The following is an 18,329-nucleotide window of genomic DNA, read 5'->3' on the forward strand; positions in this document are numbered from 1 at the left end:
AGAGAGGAAGAGGCCCAGAAATAGTGGAAACCTGGAATTCCCTATACTGTGCCCATTAGAATCTAAGTTATCACTGCCCTTTGAAATTCTTATTAACTTTCTCACAGTTTAGGAACAGTCCTTTCTACACTGAGAAACAGCTGCCTTACTTTCATTTGCTTTGATTTTCAAACTTCAAAGCCACCTCCTTTTCTAAAAGAAAAAATAAAGGTTATTTTCTCAAGACTGTCTGAAGGTTTTACACGTATGTAAAAGAATGACTAAAGTCCCTGACGTTGCAAAGTTGTCAGATGGCCTTCTCTTTAGCCTTTGAGAGATTGTCACTGTCTTATCCATGAGAGCTTGAACATTATATTATAAAAAGCATTTATTTCATTGATTAGACTCTTTCCCCTCCAAATAAAACTTATTTTGTATTCTTAGTTTGGATACTAGTATAGTTGATAATATAAGGTGGAGAGCACATACGCATCCTTTAAGATAAGCAAGGCCCAACAGGCATAGCTCTTTGATTAATACTTTGCGGTTGGACACTGAACGTCTGAATGCCTGCACCTAGTAGCCTACTGATAGATGTTGCTTTCAGGCTGCTGTACTGATCTGAGAGCTGTGCATGTGTGCTGCTATACCTTGGTCCTAGAATATTCAGGGTTACATACTGCTGGTTGTACAATCATAGGACAATAATGGAATAGGACAATATCAGGAGAATGGGAAATGAAAGAATGAAGAATGTAAAATGACTATTAGCCTATCAAATCTGAAAAGTTGATTGCTGAATGGGGAAAATATGATTGAGAACTATAATTTGGGCATGGTGGTGCATGCTTGTGTTGGAAAACAAAGACTAGTCTTGGTACAGAACAAAGGAACAAAGGAACAAAGTAAAAGTAGCTCAGAAGGGTTTTTTTTTCTTTTCGTGAAAAGGAAGCACCAGAACTCAAACCAGGCTAGCAAGCACACTTGGCCAAAATGGATTCTGTCTTATTCCTAACATAGGTGGTTATTGTGTGTCATCCCATTGGTGGGAGCTGAGCTTCACAATCTGATATGGTTTGCTAACCAGCATAGAGAAGGAGAAGTTCAGGAAATAGAAGACTTTGCTGGTCTAACAAAACTATTTCTCAAACCTGTAATTCTAACTATTGGGAGGCTCTGACAGGAAGGTAGAAAGTTCAAGATTTGCCTTGGCTACACAGTGAGTCAAAGGCCAGCCTTCGAGATGCCCTGCCTTAAAATGAAACATTTTGAAAGAATTGGGGCTATAGCTCCATAGAACAATGCTATCTAGTATTTGTCTAGCATATGTAAGACCTTGACTTCTATCTCCAATACCCACCTTCCCGGAAAGAACTGCACACAATGGTGACCAGTCAAATAACCACAAACATAGGTTCTACAACACTAGAATTAAGATGTTATTCCTTTTAATATAAAAGAGATAATTTTAGGTTAAAAGAAAGGAAGTCCTACTTTTCACATCAAATACTAAAGTTAAGGAATTCACTTCCTTGATGAGTGGTCCAGGCTAGAAAATAGAAATAGATTCCAAAATGTGTGGACTGATTTGAGAATGACAGGTTATTCTGGGAAATTCGGACACTTATGGTCACCTCCAGTTGTGAACATGTCTGTAAGCAGTGAGTCCTGAGTAGTGCACATGAAGGAACAGGCCCTTTGGATCATTTAAAGAATTTTGGTGTTGCCATCACCAGAGGTGATGACACCTGGGTTTTGAGATTAAAATACTAGAACAATATGTGTTCCTTGTGGGTCACCAGTCCAGGTGACCCTTCCTACTGGTTCCATTCAAATGCTAGGCAATTTCTGAGATAACCAATATAGACAGAGGCAACCTAGTTGTTTTATGAGAGACTTAAGGGTGCTTTAGTTTGGTCCCAAGTAGAGGTTTTGTTTTGTTTTGTTTTGAGACAGTGTCTCACTATACAGCTCTGATTGTCCTTAAACTCACAGAGTTACACCTGTCTCTGCCTCTGAAGTGCTAAGATTAATGGCTTGAAACACTACACCTAATGGTCCAAGTTAGTTTTGGTCACATATCTATCTTAAATTTATTTTTGTTTGTTTTAAATGTAAATGGATTTACAGTTTTTGTAATTTAAAAATAATTTTCTAAGTATTTGGGCACAGCATTGAGAGGTATAAAAGTTAAAATGAAAATTATTGTAATACTGCTAAAATTTTGACACACTCACCCATGTTTTTATGAAAAATTATTATACTTCAATATATCTCATAGTTTGCCTCTTTTTGAGGAAGGGTCTCAAATTCCCTATGTAGCCATACTTGATCTTGAATTCCTGATTCCCCTGCCTCAACGGCCCAAATTCTGTGATTACAAGTGTGTACCACCACACTTGGCAATCATCTCCTTTTATACTTAGCAAAATGTGTAATGGAAATTTTTTTTTGGTTTTTTGAGACAGGGTTTCTCTGTGGCTTTGGAGGCTGTCCTGGAACTAGCTCTTGTAGACCAGGCTGGTCTGGAACTCACAGAGATCTGTCTGCCTCTGCCTCCCAAGTGCTGGGTTAAAGACGTGTTGCACCACTGCCTGGTTTGGAAATTTTTCTAAAGATAATAATGTTTTGAAAAAAATTTTTGTGACTGCATATTACTCCATTGTATAGGAGCAGTACAGCCCACATAATGAGTCTCCGTTTGATAGATTGTTGAGTGACTTTTACTTTTGTTGTTGTTGTTTTGCTAGTCACCAACAAAGTCAATGACACATCTTTATACATATTTGTGGGTCTTCACAGACTTTATTAGGGAGGAATTCTTAGAAATGGAGCTGCTAGTTGCAGGATTTTTCAACTGGCTTCTTAGGCAATAGCATTATCCTAATGTTTTTCTCTCTCTTTTTTTTTTTTTTTTTTTTTTTTTTTTTGGTTTTTCGAGACAGGGTTTCTCTGTATTGTTTTGGAGCCTGTCCTGGAACTCGCACTGTAGACCAGGCTGGCCTCGAACTCACAGAGATCCGCCTGCCTCTGCCTCCCGAGTGCTGGGATTAAACGGGTGCGCCACCAACGCCCGGCCTATTTTTGGGGGGGTTCTCTAGTTTTTAATTATATTAGAAACAAGATTGTTTTACATGCCAATCCCAGTTCCCTCTCCCTGCCCCCCTCCCCTGCCCCCTATCAAGGCCATATCCCATCCCCTTTCTGCTCCCCAGGGCGGGTGAGGCCTTCCATAGGGGATCTTCATAGTCTGTCATATCCTTTGGAGCGGGGCCTAGGCTCTTCCCTGTGTGTCTACGCTGAGAGAGCATCCCTCTATGTGAAATGGGCTCCCAAAGTCCATTCGTATGCTAGGGATAAATACTGACTACTACCAGAGGCCCTATAGATCGTTGAGAACTCCTCACTGACACCCATGTTCAGGAGGTCTGGATCAGTCCTATGTTGGTTTTCCAGCTGTCAGTCTGGGGTTCATGAGCTCCCTCTTGTTCAGGTCAGTTGTTTCTGTGGGTTTCACCAGCCTGGGCTTGACCCCATGCTCATTATCCTAACAGTTCTTATTACTTCTTATCACCTTGGGAATGTAAAGGAAAGATTATGGAATTCATAGCACAAAGACAGGGACCCAAGTCCAAATTTAATTTTTGAATTCTTTACAATCTGAATATTAATTTTATCATCTGTAGAAGAGACCAGTAATACGTTAATGATAGCTAAATCATGGGCTAGAAATAAATGTGGTATTGGAAATAAGCATTTAACCACAGCAGTGAATATTTTTATTAACATCTACATATTGTTAAGATTTTATAAGCAGCTAAGCATGATGGTGCATGCCTGGAATTCCAGCACTTGAGAGGCAGAGACAGGGGAATTGCTATGAGTTTAAGTCCAGCTTGAGTTATATAGCACTCTCCATTAGAATTTCCATAACAATAAGAATTACAAAGCAGCTTTAATATGGCTATTATGATCTAGATGCCCACCCCTCCAAAGAAGGTTCTCCAGTAGCATCCATAGCAATACTTCTGGTTTCCTGGATTCAATACTGCTGCTGCTACAAGTAGGGTAGGGGTGACTTTCAACCCAGTACATTTCTGTGTGTCACATACTTAGAGGGTATTTGGCCCCTCAAAGTTCCGTGCTGCATAACATTCACCTGGTGATTATTTGTCGTTGTTGCTGTGCTGAGGAGCAAAGCTGATCATGTTCTCTTCTTCCTCATTGGGCACTCTATAAATACACCCAGAGTGTGTGGGTCTGAATTGAACATTCTGGTGAGACACCAACATTCTCAGGAAGAAAGAGATCAGTTGCATTACAACACAACTTGCAATTCCTTTCCAAACTTCTGGTGCTTTTGCTTTGGAAAAAAACTGCTGCTGCTCATTATTGCTAGCCAAAAGAATTTATAGATTATGGATTTTTAAAATAAAAATGAAGCATTCAATAAGCATGGCATGCTTTATTAGAGGTTGTAGGACACTAACCAAATACACAGCATGTTCACAATACACACCATTGGGTTTTCAGCTGCCTTTCTCTAGGTTATATGTTTACTTATCTTGACTATTGTCTATTAAATTTAAAGTCATTAAACACACACACACACACACACACACACACACACACACACACACACACACACCCCTACCTTAACGTAGGCTGGGCACAGTAATGTACACCTTTAATTCCAGAATTCAGGAAGCTGAGACAGGTGGATCTTTGAGTTTGAGGCCAGTTATGACTACAAAAAAGTTTCAGGCTAGTCAGGATACCCTGTCTCAAAACAACAATGTTTTAACCCACATGAGAAATTCCTATATAGAAGATGGGAGTGGGTGGATAGGAGGGAAAAAACAACTGAGGAGCTGTGGAAAAGCACTGCCTCTCAGCCAAGGAAGGTAGGAATCAAGGAAATGTAAGGCTTCTAATCTTTTTGTACCACAGAAAAAAGTTACACACACACAAAGCTGTTTTGGCATCAACAGAATCAAATATATAAAGCAAACTAGGAATAGAAATCAGGTTGGTGTTTATCATGTTATAAGTAAACAGAAAAAAAAGAAGAGAAAAGGACTCAAGGTTCCTAGAAGCCAAAGCAAAGGTAGGGACTGACATGGATTTTTTTTCTAGTCTTTGTGCCCAACATGGGACTTTTGGTGAAAACAAGGTAGGCCTGAATGGGCATAAATGGCACAGGGACATAAAAGTATCAGAAAGACAACATTACAGCATTTGGTGATTGGCTACAGAAAGCAGAATACAGTTAGTGACATCTTCAGAGAAATGATAATCAAATGTGAGTGGGACATAGTAGATTCCTGGTTGCAGGAATAATATTAGAGGACAAGCTGTCCTTCTTCATGGACACTGCCCTTCAGGCAGGTGAGAGAAATCTGTGCAATAAGGGCAGGTGTGCCCAAGATTTTAGTCACTTGCAAATACGAATGGGCTTTTCAACTTCTAGCTACCTACACACGAGGCATGAGTCACTACAGGATTTCAGGACCCAAGAAAACCAGAGTCTTAGAAATCAAATGGATGCATGAATTTATATTTCATCTCAGATGTTCAAGCCTCAACAAGCTAAGCTTGGAATGAAAAGGAGCCAAGAAAATGAAAGTGCCTATTATTCAAGCTTTGACAAAGTAGGTTGCTTAGTATCATATCTGAAAGTGATAGAATAGATAGGAGAAGAAGGTGTAGGACGTGGCTTGCTGTCTCCATGAAAAATAACCAACACACATCCTCTAAGAGAGAGTCAGAAAGGAGAGAGTGGAGAGAAAACTGTGAGTTTCCCAGTTCCTATTGAGCTAAGGAGATTCTGAACAAACAGAACAAAGAACCCACATGGAAGATACAATACTATTTTAGACTATTTCTCAAAAAGTGAACAAAGGACTACTCTAGACAACTTTATTATTGTTGTTGTTGATTGAGACTGGATCTGTGTATTCCAGGCTGGCCTTGATCTTCCTGTGTAACAAAGAATGGACTTGAACTTCTGATCTCCCTGCTTCCATCTCCCAAGTGCTAGAATCACTAGTGTGTGCTACCACACCTGTTTTTCTAGATAGCCTTTCAAAAGACGTAGCTTATTCTGTACATAAACTTTAACGGCAAACCCTCAGTGTAACAGTTCCTCATTTTTAATGGTAAAATGAATTCCCTAGGTGCTTGCTTTCTCTCTGAACATGTCTCTATATTTTCTTCCCTAAATTCATTATTTCCCCATATTCATCTCATCTCAATAGCCCTATTTTTTTACTGCATCAACTTTAAATCCACCCCCCCCAAAATCTCAAGTACCATTAGCTCCCATCAGTCCCAAATAGTACCATCTAATTCAAAGATGGAAGGGATTAAACATATGACTCATCATGGGCATAAGTTCCCTTCTATCTGTGTACTAATGAAAACAGATAACACAATCGACATTCAAAATGTGATGGCAGGGCAGGTGCTAGACAGTTAGAGACATTCTGTCAAAACAGAGAAATAGGTGGCTCAAAAACCGGAACAGAATCATTCACTTATTCATACAAATATCGGTCACCCTGCTATGTACCAGGCTGTTTTAAGAGCACACAGCACATTGCTGAGTAGGATCAACAAAACTCGACCCTTATGGAAAGCCACAAACTAGCTCCTGTGTTACAGATCCTAAATGGTTTATTGGCCTTCTTAGCATCAGATCCGATCAGCAAGATCACAAGTCTGTGCTGAAGTGGAGAGAAGAAATAGCCAGAGTGTCAGTGAAAAGTCAGGTCAGCTCACTGTCAGCATATGCTTGAGTTAATATACAGCAAGATGCTGTATATTAAGTGTACAAAGTTCTTATAGATTGTTGTTGGGAAACAGCAAACTACAAGTAGCTGCTAAAATTACAAAAACACAGGAGTTTTTTTGTCAAGTAAGGAAATTTGTTCTAAAAAGGTATGGAGAAGGCAGTCACTGCTTCCCTTTGGTTCCCCCACTCCTCTTTGTGAGGCTGTCACGAAACACAGTAGTCTCTCCATCACATCTAAGCTCCCTCAGTGGCAGCTGAAGAAAACCACGATAATCTCTCTCGATCTTTCTCACAGTTTCAGTAATTTTTGAGACTTCAGTGAATGGATGACACTCAACATTCAACATCCAAGGAGCCACTTTTAATTGGGATATTGACTAAAAAAAGCGTGTAACAAATTGATTAAAGAGTAATAGTTAACACATTCATCGGGGAATCTAAATACCTCATTGTGAGAACTTCTTAAGGTTCAATGAGGGCTAAATCTTTGCAGGTACTAGATTTCTTTTAACTTTGTACAGTGGGACCTTTTGAGCCAGTTATGACATACTACATTCTTCTGAGACCCAAAGTACTGCCTATTACTATCCTTCTTATGTCCTGGCTAACAGGTAAAAGGTGACCAGGCCAACATTAGGGATAAAGCAGTTCCCATTCCCTAAACTATTCCATCAGGCAGTAGAAAGGAAGATTTAATGAATTTTAATGGCAGGCTTCACTTCTTTGCTTTGGAATCTCTTACAACATTAGCTGGATTGCTTGCCTCCAATTTCTGACCTCTAACCCCTGTCTCTTCAAGCTCCCCTTGGAGTGAACATTATAAAACACTGATCTCTGACCATATCCCGCTCATGTTCTTATGCCTTCAGTGGCTCTCACTGCCAAAGGAGTAAAACTTAAGATTCCGTATGATGCTATCTATAGCCCTTGGCATTTGTTGAACCACCTTTTCCGTCTCATCTTTCACTCCCCATCTCCTCTTCTACTCTGGCCTGTGGTTTCAGCTCTCCAGCCACATGTCTACTGATAGACTTTCATGTCTTTGAGCCACTGCTCACAGCACATTCCTCTGCCAGGAAGATCCTTCCTTGAAATCATTATCTGCCAAAATTCTCTTCATCTTTCAAAGCCTGGCTTAAAGGCTGCCTATTTTTGAAGTCCTGTCTCACTCTCTCAGTAAGAATTAATCCTTCCTTCTCTGGGCTAGCAGGACTTCATTTATGCTTCTCTTACAACACTAATATAAGGCTAAGATAGCAAGAATGTAGGTATGTCTCATTCCCTACCTCAAAAGGCATTATGCTCAAGTATTATCCATGTGTATTTGCCCATAGCGCTGGGAATATAGCTGCTCAGCTTTGGATAAATGGATCCAAATGGCGATGATATGTCTACATGTGACAACAGATGTGTAGGTAGAATGGATTCTGTATATCCTTATCAACATACATACTTAGCAGCACATAAAACACAAATGCCTAATAAATTAAATAACTGCAAATGTGAGGGCATATATGTATGACCGTATTTTACTTGTTCTTCTGCATTTTGAACTTGATTTTGAAAAGGTGTCATAGAAATGATTATGGCTTAAGTGACTTCCAAGAATTACAGACAAGAACAGAGGCCATGCACCCAAGGAGAAGCTCATTTCTGTGTTGAATCTCAACTTCTTAGTGTGAAAAACTGCAGCTTCAACAATCATTTGCACTAGAAGTTATCAGATCACAAGTATTGATAGACCATTCTGCCACACAATAGTCCAGAAACCAACATAAATAAAAAAAGAAATCAGCAGTAAGAGAATCACTTCCCAAACCCTTAGCCTCTACTTGTGTTTGGAGAACAAAAGCATTAACACCACTGAGTTCTGGGCTGGACATCTTTCAGCTCTCCACCGCCTTCAAGAATCCATACACAGTTATAACGAACTGCCTCTAGCTTGGCTTAATCTTTTGTATTAGCTCATTAATGAGTCTGGATTCCTTCCCCATTTTCCATGGTATCCCAGGCAGGGACAAAGACTCAGGCAGCAGGGGGCAGCTTTCCTTTTGCCTGACAACAAGTGGTCACTAGTCTCTGTCTGTAGTTAACAAATTCCATAGTTCTTTGAAGGTAGAGCCCACGGAATGGGTCTGGCCTACTCTAAGCTCTGCAATGCAAAACAGAGCTTCTCTGCAATTCAAAATAGAGCTCTGGGAATTTCGGCCTTAAGCAGTGTTCCCGGCATCTCTGACATCACCCCAACAGCTGAGAGTGATGGTGTCTTAAGAAAGCTCAGTAGCCCCAAGCCTTGTGAATTCTTTCTGTTCTGCTGGCATGTGAACTGCACACACACTCACAAATATATTATATGCTTTTCCAAATCATTCTAAATACCTCCTGGAAGACATCTGCCAATAAGGATCCCATGGCAGCCGCATTTAAATATAGGAACCTCTCAACATCTTCCACCAAAGAACAAAATGCAAAAGGAATGCAGATTAACTTGCTATGAACTTTATAGCTCTGAAGTCTTTCTACTTGATACTACCGTTCCATGAAAGGTCCTGGTGGGCTGAAGATCAAAATGAGACTTCTGGATCATGTGCTAAGATCCCTAAGCTGTGTTCCAAGGGCAGCATGCCTATTAATAGAGTATCTAATTTAGGGCAGAGTTCAAACTTGGGGAAGATCTAAAGAACTCTACTTATACACACACACACACACAATCATATATAATTTGTCATCCTCATTTTCTATTCAAGCATTCAAGCACTTTGAGCCAAACTAAATTTTCAACAGTTAAAAAAATCTGTTGAAGTTTCTCTAGATACAGTTTTCCAAGAATCTTTAGAATTGAGATTATTGTGTTTAGAATTTTAAGATCACGGAAACATTCCAAACTAGAAAAGACGTAGGCCTCCAGTCGTGCCCAGAGACTGAAACTGCTTACTGGTGGCTCTCCTCTTTCCCTTCTGCTAACATTTCCCACTATAGTAAGAGGAAAGGTGTGAATAGCTAAACTTTATGGTGCCTATGACATGCATTCCTTGTATCTCATCTTTATATGTTGAGCATTAGGGACAGATGATAGTATACCCATTTCTCAGGTGTTAAGAAACTCGAATGATGGAAAGGTAAATAATTTATCTGAGGACATATCTGGTAATTGAGCACAGACTTGTTTGGCTCCAAAGCCTTTGTTATTTACTCCGAAGTAAATACACGAGTGCTGTATTCTCAATTTTCTTACCTGTACCAATTAGGTTTCACAGTGATGACAGGTACTGCTTTAATAAAAACTCAGGCAGAGCAATGAACCTTATAGGCACCAAACAGTCCTTTTAAACCTTTGAACAGAGTGAAAATTTCCTAGTCACCCCATATCTTTCCTTCTCCCATTCAAATACTCCGCACACATATGCTTCCTCAGTGCCAATACTGATCCTACCATCTAAAGTACTGTAAAGTGGTTGTTATCTTGTTGCTGTTTCCATCAGTCAGCTTTCCATATAGCTTATGCACTCATGTTTGTGAATCTACATGTAATACCGTACATTTATCCATGTGACATTTCAAGTTTCTAGTTTTCCCATCATTCAGTCTGTTAAGATATGTTTGGATCCAATGACAATGACTATATATACTAGTATCCTACCTTCCTACATGCTATGACTGAATACTGGCAACATGGCTTCTCTGTCTTCATCTAGGTCATTTAAACAAGTTCTCAATAGTCAAAGTGAGGTTCAAAGCAAAGCAGCGAAGACCTCTCTCCAGGGTGACAACAGTTCATTAAGAAAATATTCTTTAAGTCTACTAATTAGTTAGTTACATATCAACTAAAGCAGGTTATCTCTTTGTCAACATTTCTTGTCATTTGTTTAAAAAAGATAGCTTTATTAAAAACCATGTTGACTTGTGGTGTCTATACTAGACCTGCAGACCAGCAACACGTGGTCAGCTACATTGCTGTAAGAGGAAATGTCTTGCTTTGCTGTGAGAGAGCTCATGATGTCTCCCAGTCCACAATTATTACTGAGAACTCATGCTATCCAAGAAACTAACACAGAACTCTGCTAAGATGTGATGTTAATGTATCTAGCTTGTGATTTCCACAATCTAATTTCTGCCTCTTAAAGTTGAGGGTAAAACATTGTACTGGATTCCAGATTTGTTGTTCTTCCTCTATTTGTTGTGCTAATTCAAAGGTTTTGACAGTGCTAGAATGACAATAATTCTTAGAGGCCCCAGGGTCCTGAGATGTAATTGACCTGAACTTAGGCCTCATTTTTATGATATAACACAAAAGTAAATATTTTAGCTTTTCAACTTTTTTCCATCTTGTCACAGGCTTACCCATACTATCTAATGTTTGGGGAAAACAACAAATGAAAAATATGGGTTTTGAGAAAGTAGCTAGATCAACTGATTAAACAGAAAAAGGGATGACACTTTAAACTCTTAAGAAATTACCAACTGAAATCCAGCGAATTAAGCAATGATGTAATTTTCACTTTGGATATTAGATGGGAGTCTGGCTGAGAAACTCCACTTTTCATTTGCTATGCAAAATCACTGTGGTTGCAGCCTAAGAAGATCCTATAATTAGATATACTGGGTTGACTTTATTATCACTTTAACTGTGCTAAATACCAACAATGAGTCCATATAGAATGTTGTTCCATTTCTGGCCATGTGTCAAATGCATTTAAAATTTAGGGTTCAGACTCAAATAACCATAGGAAAGACCCTGTCTCAAAAGGTAAAAACAACTAACTTCAGGCATGCTGGACTCTTGCCAGGTATCTGGTTGGGACAATCAACATGGGACTATCTCCAAAGTTGAGACTGTGCTCTCTATTGAAAAGATAGTCCAAGACAAGTGGACTTTTTCCATTGGGTTTTGTCAAATTCTAATGACACAGGCAAGGAAATTTTGGAAGTGTTGGTCATCGACTTCAAACAAGACTATTTAGCTCATTAGCACTAGATCATGGACATTCAGTTGTCATGGCCACTCACATTCTCTTATCTGGTCATCTTCATTTTTTTACCAGCAGTTAAGTTTAGAGGTTGCTGAAAAGGATTGGTTCACATTCAGTGACTTTCTTGTGCAGTGTAGCTACAGTATATTCAGGTAGTGTCCAGAGTTTCAGGAGCAGCCTGAGATTTTTATCGTTCTTTTCAGAAGACCAGTATCTAAAAAGAACTTTACAACTAGAACTATTGTGATTTAAATAACACTGAGAGGCTCCCACATTGACTAAGGACCAGAATCTGAAAACACTGTCTTAAAATAACTAAGCTATTTGACATTTAAACACACTGACTAATAGAATAGTAAGTTTGTCATTCTAGAAAGAGGAGGAAAATCTTGAATTGGTAAAGCACCCAGGAAAATAGAGGAGTTGAGAGCCAAGGCATGAGAGTGTCAGGAGGACTGATTCTGGATCTGGCCCTGAGTCAGCCTCTGGAGAAGAGCACAAGGTCTGAGCCATAGGTCCTGCTGGCTCTGCCTGCTTGTGGTTCAGTGATTCCTGTAGACATTGCCTCCACTCAGTGTGGTCACCATTCCATGGGTTTAATGAGTGAGGGTGATGGATAATGAGGTGTACTTGCTATGAACAAGCCTAGCTAATGTCCAGAAGAGATAAATAATTAGCAAGTTCATGCCTCGTGCCACAGTGCTTTTTGTTTCAAAGATGAACTGCTGAAGTGTGACCTCCTGCCATGGCATACAGCACAAAAATCATGCGTGCTTATGTGCATTCATATTTGTATTGGACAAGACCTTGGAGCAAACTACAGTATACACATACAAGAACAAGTAAAATAAATCAAAATCTATAGAAAATCAAATACAGTAAAATACAGCAATACAATGCATCTTCCTCTATTATTCAATCAAGATTATCATGACATTGATACCAAAACTATGCTACACACCATTCATGACTTATCTTCCAATTTTGAGTAATTTAATTAATATGCCAAGACTGAAATACATGACCCAATTCATGGTGTGTATTCATTCTAAATATAGAAATAGTTCCTTTTCAAGAAATTTAATCTAAAATATTTGAGAATTCTTTTTGGTGCAATGTTATTAAACTGTAAATAGTAATTAAGATATTAAAAACACATGTTCCCCCAAAGCCACAGACACTGTAATTATATTTCAAGATATTAAGCAGAACGACAAAAGATTTTTCAAATGATAAATGTGCTTTGGAATGTATCAGCTAATTCCTCTTCTTTTGTGAAATGATGTTTAGCTCCACAGAGTCTAAGGGCTGATATTTAAAGACTAATTTACATTGTCCTTTTGTGACTGAGAAGTCATTTCATTGGCTTTTGCAGATCTCTGTCTCCCCACCATGCCCTCGGCTCTTTATGGAAATGGATGCTACTACAGTTTTGAAGCACTATTTTCAAGTTTAAAAAAAAGTATTCTAGACTTTGGGACACAGCTCCATTTGGGAAGGTCTTTTTTTTTATTTGATTTTCACAAAAATCCTTTTTCTTTAGAATCTAGAAACTATTAGTGCTAGCCTTTCTAGAAACCACTGGAGCAGATCAGTGTTTCACACATTCACTGGTTCTCATGAGAAGACCATGAAAAAGTTACGTGATGTGTTTCTATCATGAATATGATCCAATGCAAAGACATGAAAAAACTGCATGCTAAGGAATGTACCATGTATCCTCTGTTATTCAACAACTTTACAAATTCACTTATTAAAATTTTAACATTCTATCTCAAAAACAAATGTCTTCCTTATATCAAATTCTGTCAAGCATCTTAAAAAATAGTTTGTCACTATTTCTAGAAAGAGATGGCAGTAGAGATATTTCACTGTCTACTGTACATTTTTATATTTTCTTTGAATATTTAACATTTTCTATCTATGAATTTGAGATAGCTTACAAAAATAACTCAAATCCAGGGTACAAAGAACCTTTATTTGTACATTATAAGTTTTGTAGGTAGTTTTCTAATGAGTGTCCTAATTAGGATTCTGAAAAACAATCTTGGTCTTTCTCTGTTCAAGACTTTAAAAGGCTTACACTATAGAAATGACTATATTTGGCCCTTGAAAATTGTTAAATCACAAATTAAGGGGTTTCATATTTGCACTCCTATACATCTTTTATATATGGATCCTAATACCTTCTTCTTCTCTTCATAAGAGAAACAGAAGGAAAGCACAGAGAATGAAATGAGTAGCCTTGGAGTTTGGGTCTCATCAGAACATTACAATTTCTTCTTCTGGTAAACACGAGAAATACTACCCATTTTGCTTTCCTATCAGGGTCAATGTCATCAGCTTATCCAATGCTCACGAGAGAGTATCTACAAACTGGTTTGTGCTGTGAAAATATATGGTTGAATTATCATTTAGATAAAGTTACATGGTTAGCATGATTCCAAGACAGGTCAAATATCTGGCCCTGGAGAATGGATACATAGTAGGAGCGATAAATGCCAAAATGTTTTTTACCATTTAATGTTTTATAGCCAAATGAAAAGAAGACAGAACAGACAACTGGATAGGGGGAAGGGCAAGTTGAAGTTCCATCTGCCTGGGTTGGAGGCTGGTGGGAAGGTGCCAAATTCTGAAAAGATGAGAGGTTACAAAGTGGAAAGGGGTGACCTGGGAACAGGGTGTTTTAAAAAGAGTGCAGAGCAGAGAATAAAGTCACAAGACTTGTTCACAAGAGGGTGCTGGGTTAAAGCCTGACCTTGAGTCACAAATCACAGAATCACGCGGCTGGAAGGAATCCTAACAGGCCATCTCGCCCACTCCCCTGCCATTCAGCAGGACATTTCACCCATCCTAAACAGATGAGACTTTATCCTACATTGAATGAGAAACTGTTTACACCAAATGGGCAGGTATTGACTGCTGTGGCCTCAACTCTTTATGACAGGCAGGAAAACAATTTCTGGAATTTTATTTGAACCTTTACTGAAATGGAGACCATGATAAATGGCTAGTTTTTCCTTGGGGACAATAACTTCTATGGAAGTTTAGGAACAGCAAAATGAGCTGTAACTAATAAATATACTTAAACAGAGAAAATGGTACCAACAAAACCAAGAGGATAAATGACCTAGAGCATCATATGGGTAAGTAGGTATTATGAGCATTCTTGGTATTGTGGAATCTTTTCTGTACATAGGAGTCTGGAACAGATGGACACAAACAGAAAAGGTTTTTTTTTTCTTAAAAGCAATATGGTCTAGTAAATTCCAGAACTAACACTGAGAACCAAGAAGGGTTCAATTTCTCTCCAAACGCTTAACAATAAATCCTCACACAAATTAGAAACTGAAAAGGAAATAAAAAAGACCTCATTTTCCATCGTGGGAATGTTACACATGAACTGTGGCTTAGAAGGAGGGAATACATTACACACCTGCATGGCTTCCCAGGAAATGGGCCCGGGGCTGACCCTGGACCCATCCCCTCAAGGTTACACTGTGGGACTGTCAATGTAGAAATAATGTTACTTTATTCCCCTAGTGGGTATAGTATTTCCAGTGCTATCAACAAAAAAACTGAAAGGAGGCAGCTGAGAATTTCTGTGGAAGAAAGTTGAGTTATTTTGGGATATGCTCATAAATGGTCTAGCTCAACAAGATAGACATACAAGCACAGATAGGAAGATATGTCTGTATTTATAGACACATATTATGGAAAGTAACATTACCTGGATTCACCACTCACATGTGAACATAGGCAAGTTAACTTGATTCCACCTCTCCACTGCCAAAAGTTTAGGCCAATTTAGTCAGGCATTCAGTGAATCCAGATGTTTGGCAGTATATAAGAAACAACATCTGGATAATTGATTGAATTTTCAACTATACTCACTAGTTGTTTTGGCAGCATGCCTATGCAGCCTCTAATGGCTCCCTGCCTCAGTTTCTCTAGCTATAAAAAGGGATAAACATTTATCACTTGGTGAGAATGATAAAATGTTTAAGGGTAATGAATTCTTGTAAAGAATGGTTCTGTAAGAGTATATCTCATACAATTCCAGATTGGATTTTCCCCCTAAACAACTAGTTTGGAGAATATGCAATGACTGACATAAGGTTATGTGCTGTAGAAATCTAACACATTTTCAGTATTATCATTCTTATAATCATAATCAAAACTTTGTTCTTTGTTATTTCCCCAAAGAATCTCACTTTCACATCGAATAACGGTCAAAAAGGTGAGTTTTATCTGTTTAAAAAGATATATTTTGTGCATGTAAAGCAATACAGGTGAGAATAAAAGAAAGTCAGTGTGGGTGTCTGGAGCCAGACCAATGCTAACAGGTAAAACTGGTCTACCATTGACAATTGATTGCTCAATGGTATTTGTACAGAAACCGAAAATGTTCACACACTAATTTCTGAGTTGAGGGAGAAGAAAGAAATGCCAATGGCGAATTTGCTCTTTCTGTGTACCTCTATCTCCATGGATTAGTTTGTGCTTTTGTGACTGAAACTTAGTCAAAAAGAAAAAAGTATAAGAGACAAGAAGAGAAATAACAAAGGGATCTGCCCTCACATAAGACTCAGTGGCCAAAATACTGAAGCTCCCTTTCAAAGTTTAAGTTCTACCTACAGGGGAAAACCTGAGCAGAATCTCCATAAGTACCATTTAATGAGGGCCTAACATACACATACAATTATATATTCATCTGTGTATGGATATTTGTGTGCTATTTTATATACACACATGTGTTTTAGATAGCCATGTACTACTACTGATGGGGGAATGAAAGTACTGAATTGCCTAAGGTTATATATTACAAAATTATATATAAACTGCAACATATAGCTTTATATAATATATAGTTTTATGTAAAAGATTATATATTTTATGTACAAGATTATATATTTTTTCTAATATATGTATGTGTATATATAGGGTAAGATCCACAACTAAAGTCAGACCCATATGGATGCAAACACATATTCTTTAACTGTACCTGAAGCCTTTACATAAAGGCTTTCTGTAATTACCTGTGGCGACTGTCAGATCATATTGAAAACTGTATCTTTTCAACTTTTCCCATTTTCAGGTGGCTTCTGTCCACAGGTCTTTGTCTGATCTTCCTTATAACTGTCCCTGTCTACTTCTCCTTACTTATTCCAGCCTCACATACGGTTTATGGCAGCTCTTAACGTTTGTTCCTCCCAGGACTGTCCTCCCTAGTCTAGCTCACCCTATGTCTCTGCCATGTCACTGCAAGCTAATGAGCAGCATCTCTCCAGGCACTTCATCTCACATCACACTTTATCCGTCTTGAGATATTTATGCTTGGGCTCCCTTCCCAGGGAGGCTGTAAAAATAGGGTATTAACATTTCTTTTCCATAAGTCTCTAGGACCCGGGATAACACATATAAGATACTCCTTAAAGTCTGTTGACATATACACTCAGGATTAGAGGCACAGTGATCAGCCCTGAAATTTTGCTCTTAACCAATGCAGGATGAAACTAAGTGTTCTCACCCAGACACATTTAGTGGGGATCAGTATAACTAGTCCAAAGACCAATACTACCACTGCTCCTAGGTGAAGCAGTCACATGGTCTTTGCCATGGTACCCTCTGAGACACATTTGTAAATAAACCCACTGCTTTGGCCATGTGCTCAGAAGCAGTCACAAGCATTTTTGAGGGCTCACCGAGTTCACAACACTTTAGGAGGCTCGGGAGGAGCCCCACCCAAGTGTGCTGTCAAGTACTTTTATGAAGCAACCCAAGTGAAATAAGTTACCATTGGAAAGCCCTTTCAAACAGGTTCTTTTTTCAGAATGCCAAAAACTCACTACCTTTCACACCAAAAATAAAATCAGGCCAGTGTCTTCATACAGAAACTTCTGTCCTTGCATAAACATTTTAGTCACATTAAATTCTTCCCAATTTAGTAGCCAAGCACCTGGGCCCTTCCATTCATGAAGCATGGCATGGCATAGGAATGCTGTCACTGTGGCATATGGTAGCCTTTCTGGTGGCTTTTCGAAAAAAAAAAGTGGCCACAAAGCAATCACAAACAGATGGTATAACTAACTTCTATTTGTGTCTTGTTGCTAAACTTCTTACAGGAGGAAAAGTCCATGTGTGCAGGTCAAGAAGTTGAGAAGAGATAGCCAGAGTTTGGCAAAGGTGCAGTGAAACTGGACCTCTGATAGCTGGTGGTAGTGAAAACTGATACATTCTCATTGGAAAGCAATTCGGAGATAGCCATGGAAACATGCTCATCTCTTAACCCAACAGCACTGTATTTTAAGAAAGTAATCCATGATCAAGAGATAGCACTATGGATAAAAAGACAGCTTAGTGATGGAATGAAACTGCAATCAATTACAATGTCTATCAATCATGATGATTAGACAACAGACTATTACACAGCCACAGAAAATGATTAATAGGAACATGAGACTTCGTTGTCAGTATAGTACATTTAGAAATTATCTTACAAATCCAGGCATGGAGGTCATACCATTACCATTTCTCTCTTACTGTAATATCATAATTTAAAAATGGAGTGAAAGATTAGGACCAGA

The 18,329-nt window shown here is 38.7% G+C and overlaps 1 protein-coding gene across 1 annotated transcript in view; it reads right to left on the minus strand.

Moving 5' to 3' along the window:
• The window catches only part of Gpc3 (glypican 3), a 362,100-nt gene that overhangs the window by 71,616 nt on the left and 272,155 nt on the right, over nt 1-18,329 (minus strand). The window lies entirely within an intron of this gene.

This window comes from Mesocricetus auratus, unplaced genomic scaffold, assembly GCF_017639785.1.
Source record: "Mesocricetus auratus isolate SY011 unplaced genomic scaffold, BCM_Maur_2.0 Super-Scaffold_100003, whole genome shotgun sequence".
Taxonomy (NCBI): domain Eukaryota; kingdom Metazoa; phylum Chordata; class Mammalia; order Rodentia; family Cricetidae; genus Mesocricetus; species Mesocricetus auratus.